Below are 6,000 nucleotides of genomic sequence, written 5' to 3'. Positions count from 1 at the left end.
GGGCAGGTCGGTTCATCAAGAACTGAATTAGTAAATTCGGCCTCCATCCCAGCCCCGATGAGGAAATGGCATTCGTACCACGCGTACATAACCACGCACTCAAAACCCCATGGGTACTAACGGAGGCTTAACTCGCTCACGATCCACAGTACGGCTTGACCGACCCTGGGATTCGCACGCCTTTATTTTTTTCTTTTTATTACATTTTTTCTCTTTTTGAGGTCTATGCGGATGACCCGTTTGCAGAACACACCAAGGAGGCACGGAGGTCTGGCATACAAGGGAATCCCCAGGTAGTCTCTATTAAATGATTGCCATACTTGTTTTACATACCCGCACGCAGCTCGCCCTTGGTTGCAGCATGTTAAATAGCTTTACTTGCTTATCACATTACTTGCAGAAAGTACGCCTCGACGTACTAATTACATCACAATGGTGAATAAATGGTGGCGTCAGCTTATTACCTAATTTTCCTGTTTCCTCACCTTTGTATATATTACTTATTGCACACGTACACCATCGTACGTATTACTGCGCCAAGGGCTTCATTACACCCCGCATTACGGCAATAAAAGTCTAAACACTTTTTCAATATAGTTTGGCACCCCGAACTTGTAGCATTATATGCATCGGCTCCGAATTATGTCTTTGGTCAATAGTTGGGTTGCCCGGCTCATGTGCTTACTACCTTACGTTCCGCTATATCGGCTAGGGTAGTAAAGGGAGAACTACTGCAATTGTGTATCGGTTCTTCCGGACGAGCACCTCAGTAGAGAAAGCCGAAAACTGACTATCATGATGCGGCGAGAGCTGGTCAGCTGTTTGAAAGGTTCCAAATCGTTAGAGATTTTTTTTCGCTTCTTGCGAAGAATCGGTTCTTCCGATTAGGCGTGTACAACGCCCCTAGTTCGGCCTTCCAAATACCAGGGGCTTCGCCAACTTTCTTAATTGTCAAACTCCTATGGCTAAGTGAGGGCGGTAAAGGCCACATAGTCTGATTGCCTTGTTCATTGCGCTAAACACCTCCTTTAAGGACCAGAATGTGGAGTAAAGAGTGTTTAGATTTATCCCGAACACCCCCGTACTATCTACGTGGGGGCAGAAGTCGACGACTGGTCAACCCTCAGATTTCATAAACGACCGTACATGAGGTAAAATGTAAATCGCAAGCATTGTAGTACATAACATCATTGTTCATATTACAGGACATGATAATACAAATGTTCTCATGGGAATATGACATCTTCGAACATTGCTCCGCCACAAGGCGGGACCCCTCCAGGACGCCATCAAAATAGAGCTTGGGTCGATGATGCTCCTTGCCCTCCGGCGGCCCCTCGGTCATCAGCTTCTTGGCATCCAGCTTTGCCCAATGCGTCTTGACGTGGGCAAATGCCATACGCGCACCTTCAATATAGACCGACCGCTTCACAGCTTCGAGCCGCGAACAGGCACTTACAAGCCTCTTAACAAGTCCAAAGTAGCTGCTAGGTATAGGCTCGGCAGGCCACAGCCGGACTATCAGGTCCTTCATGGCTAACTTTGCCGACCTGTGCAGCTCGACCAATTGCTTTAGCTGGCCGCTGAAGGGCAATAGATGTTCGGGTCCAAGATATTGGGACCAGAATAGCTTCTCCGTAGACATCCCTTCTTTGGCTCTATAATGCTCGGCATCATCAGATATACTACGCGGCAGATCCATAAACGCCCCTGGAAAACCCAAATTCGGATAAGTACAAGGAACGTTTCTTCTACATACTTGCTTTGCATGGTGAAAGAATTACCCGCTGCAATCTCCTTGGCCGTCTGAATTTCCTGGAGGGCGTTCTGGGCTTCGGCTCGTGCATCCTGTGCGCTCTAGCGGGCCTTCGCCAGTTCAGACTCTTGCGCCTTACAATCGCGCTCCAAGGACTCAAATCTCTCGATGGCACCCTGGAGCTGTTGCTGCGCCTCGCCAACCTGGGCCTCGTGCTTCTCGCGCGCGGCGCGTTCCTTGGCCGCTTCATCCTAGGCCTCGGCTAATGCCTTCTTGAGGGCTGCCACCTCGGTCGTGGCCCCTAATAAAGTTTATGACACCTTAGTCCGGACGGACTATTCATTTTTTCTTAAAACGTACCCGCAGGTTACTGCATACCTTGGCTATCCTCCAGCTGCTTCTTCATGAGGCCGAGCTCTTCCTCGGCCCGCTCCAGTTTCCGCTTCAGTCCGAAGACCTCCGCAGCATGAGTGGTGGCAGCCTGCAGTGATACCTGCTTATTCACACAGACAACTTATGTTAGACTCCTGCGATATTTCTTCCCGATCCTCTATTCGCCTTTTTCTTTCTGAACACCAAATAGAGCATCAGGGGCTACTGTCTATACTGTGGTATTCTTCCTACAAATGCATTACTTACCTTAAAGCCCGATAGAAGGCTAGTGCAGGCTTCGGTCAGTCCGCTTTTTGCGAACTGGGCCTTCTCTATTATCGTGCCCATAAGGGCGCGGTGTTCATCCACAATAGACGCGTCCCGTAGCGCCTCCAGCAGATTATCCGGTGCCTCTGGTTGGAAAGAGGTCACCGGCGGAATAGGCACATTCCCTCCTTTTGGAGAATGCCGTTCGCTGGACTCCGGAGCCGCATAGATCTCCGGAATGGTATTCGGCTCAGGTCCGAAGGGAACTCGGCCCCTGTCACCAGTCCCCTTAGGGGATTTTCCCCCCATGTGTCCAGCGACTGAGGAATCGTCCTGGGGCGCCACCCCGACGATCTCCGAAAGCCCCCCGGCTGGGGAAGGTCTTTTGCGACACCACCTCGTCGTCACCCTTGCGAGGGACGGAATGAGCAGGTGGCGGAGACATGCTAGCCATCTCCTTTGAGTCTAGCGACCCCTCTGTCAAGGATCGCGGGGAGCCATCGCATGCTGGACTGCAATAACAAGGTTTAAGGTATATCAATATTACAAACCGGGAAGGCCAGACATTTCTGGATTCTGGTACTTACGAGGCGGCCCGAGGCTTGGTCCGGCGAGGTCGCTCTGGAATGCTATCAACATCCCACACAGATTTATCTGCGGGGGAGCCTCTAACCCTCTAAGGCGCTTTCGCCTCCAGATTTGTGGGGGCCGCTCTCCTCTTCCTCCCCACTTCAGGTGGGGAGTCGCTTTCTTATTCCTCTTTGTCGTCATCGTCAACGGACGAAGAGGAAGCCTCGTCTTCGGACATCACGTCCGGAGCGCCTTTTTGGCGAAGGCCCTTCTTGGCCCCTTTGGCCGCTTTCTTGGCCGTCTTCTCTGGCACCTCATAAGGTGCTGGAAAAAGCATTTTCGTCAGTAATGGGAATTCTTGGTCTTCGGGCAGCGGAGCCGGACAGTTAATCCCCTCAGCTATCTTGATCCAGGCCTGAAAACACAGGTAGGAAAGCTTAGGCTTTTCTCAAAATATGCTAGTAAGGGTACGCCTTGAAAACATTAAAAGAACTTACCGGGTTAGCTTGGCGTTTTAAGCTAAGCCCGTGATCTTCGGTCGTGGGCGGTGGCGCCTCGCCGGCCTTGAAGAGCACTTTTCAGATTTCTTCGTGCGTCGTGCCGAAGAGCTCTAGTAGCGTCTGGTGCTTGGCTGGATCGTACTCCCACAGATAGCAAGTCCGGCGTTGGCACGGAAGGACCCGGCGAATGAGCATGACCTGGACCATGTTGACAAGCTTGATCTTCCTATCTATCATGTTCTGGATGCACGACTGGAGCCTAGTCAGCTCGTCTGAGGGACCCCGGGTTAGGCCCCTCTCTTTCGAGGAGGTGAGCTGCATCGGGATTCCGAATCAGAATTCGGAGGCTGCCACCCAGTTGGCGTCACGTGGCTGGTGATATAGAACCACCCCAACTGCCACCCTTTCACCGTCTCGATGAATGAGCCTTCGGGCCAGGTAACGTTGGGCATCTTGCCCACCATGGCGCCTCCGCACTCTGCTTGTTGGCCGCTCACCACCTTCGGCTTCACATTGAAGGTCTTCAGCCATAGGCCGAAATGAGGCGGGATGCGGAGAAAGGCCTCGCACACAACAATGAATGCCATGATATTGAGGATGAAGTTGGGGGCTAGGTCACGGACGAAGGGGTGAAGAGGGAAGCCCAGCCCGCGGACGAAATGTGTGAGAAACACAACCCTCTCGTGGGGCTCTGGAGTAGGGATGATCTGTCCCTTGGCCGGGAGTCGGTGAGCGATCTCCTTGGCCAGATATCCGGCCTCCCGGAGTGCCTTGATATCCCTCTTCTTGACGGAGGAGGCCATCCACTTACCCCCAGCTCCGGATCCAGACATCTTTGGAGTGCTTTCTCGGACGAGGGAAAAGCTAAAAGCTTGGGCGCTGGAGCTCAGGGACGGAAGGACTGAGGAGGAGCTGAGGTGTGGGTGAAGAAAGGGAATCCTCATCCCCATATAAAGGCCATGAATATCAAGCGTCTCCCCACTCGCCTTAAACTCGCCTATTCCCAAGGGCCGTGCAGACAGCACGGTTGGGTCACCCACGCCCGTATTGATGAGAATCCCATAATAAGGGGACACAATCTCTCCTTTGACATGATGTGCCAATGGAAACCGTGTCTCGGAACATGGAGCGGCAGACGAAAAACGGTTCGAAATTATGACCGGACATACGTGATGTCATATTGTAAAAAGCTGTCAGCAGATTAGACTCGTGTAAAAATATATTCTCTCTACGGTTATGTATGGTGTGTGTGACAGGTTTGGATACTATCATCGCATCCGAAGACTATCTTGAAGTTCGGATAGAAGGGAACCCGCCTTGCAATGCCGAAGACAATCTGCGCACTGGACTCCTTGTCATTGAAGCCAGGTTTAGGGGCTACTAAGGGAGTCCTGGACTAAGGGGTCCTCGGGTGTCCGACCTGTTATCCATGGGCCGGACTGATGGGCTATGAAGACATGAAGGCCGGAGACTGTACCTGTGTCCGGATTGGACTCTCCTTGGCGTGGAAGGCATGCTTGGCGGCCGACTATGAAGATTCCTTCTTATGTAACCGACTCTATGTAACCCTAGATTCCCCCCAGTGTCTATATAAACCGGAGGGGTTAGTCAGGAAAGGATATATTCATTACCATAGTCATACAGGCTAGGCAGGGTTTAGCCACTATGATCTCGTGGTAGATTAACTCTTGTAACACTCATATTCATCAAGATCAATCAAGCAGGAAGTAGGGTATTACCTCCATAGAGAGGGCCTGAACCTGGGTAAACATCGTGTCCCCCGTCTCTTGTTACCACCGATCCTAGACGCACAGTTCGGGACCCTCTATCCGAGATCCGCCGGTTTTGACACCGACAAATACCACCCTCTCGTTGGGCTTCAGTGTGGGGACGACTTGCCCCTAGGTGGGAAGACGGTGGGCGATTTCCTTCGCCAAGTACACGGCCGCCCGAAGCTCAATAATGTCCTTCTCCTTGATGGAGGAGACCATCCACTTGCCTTGACCTCCGGATCCGGACATGGTTGAGTGCTATCTTGAGTGGGAAGGAGATGAGAACTTGGGTGCTGGAGCTCAAGAGTGGAAGGGCAGAGGAAGAGAGAAGGCGTGGGAGAAGAAGGGGGAATCCGTATCCCCTTATAAAGGCAGTGAATATCGAACGCCTCCCCAGTCGCCCTAAAACTCAACTATTCCCAAGGGTTGTGTAAATGACACAGTTGGGTTACCACGCCCGCATTGATGAAAATCCCGCAATAAGGGGACACGATCTCTGCTTTGACAAGACGTGCTAATGGAAACCGCATCTCGAAGCGCGGAACAGCGGACAAAAACGGTTTGATATAGTGACCGAACAAACGTGATGTCATCTTGCAAAAAGTTGTCTGTCGGCGTTCTAGGAATGGGGGTCCCCAGACTTTCCTGCCTGCGGCCCATGCCGTGGCTCTGCGAGCGGGCCCGTATGACCCATCATCACCAACAAGCATTCAAGACCCTCGCGAGGGGCCAAGCCTCGTGAGGCAGATGACACAAGACCTCC

The sequence above is a fragment of the Triticum urartu genome, chromosome 5 (genome assembly GCF_003073215.2).
Source record: "Triticum urartu cultivar G1812 chromosome 5, Tu2.1, whole genome shotgun sequence".
Classification (NCBI taxonomy): domain Eukaryota; kingdom Viridiplantae; phylum Streptophyta; class Magnoliopsida; order Poales; family Poaceae; genus Triticum; species Triticum urartu.
Note: the sequence above shows the minus strand (reverse complement) of the source record.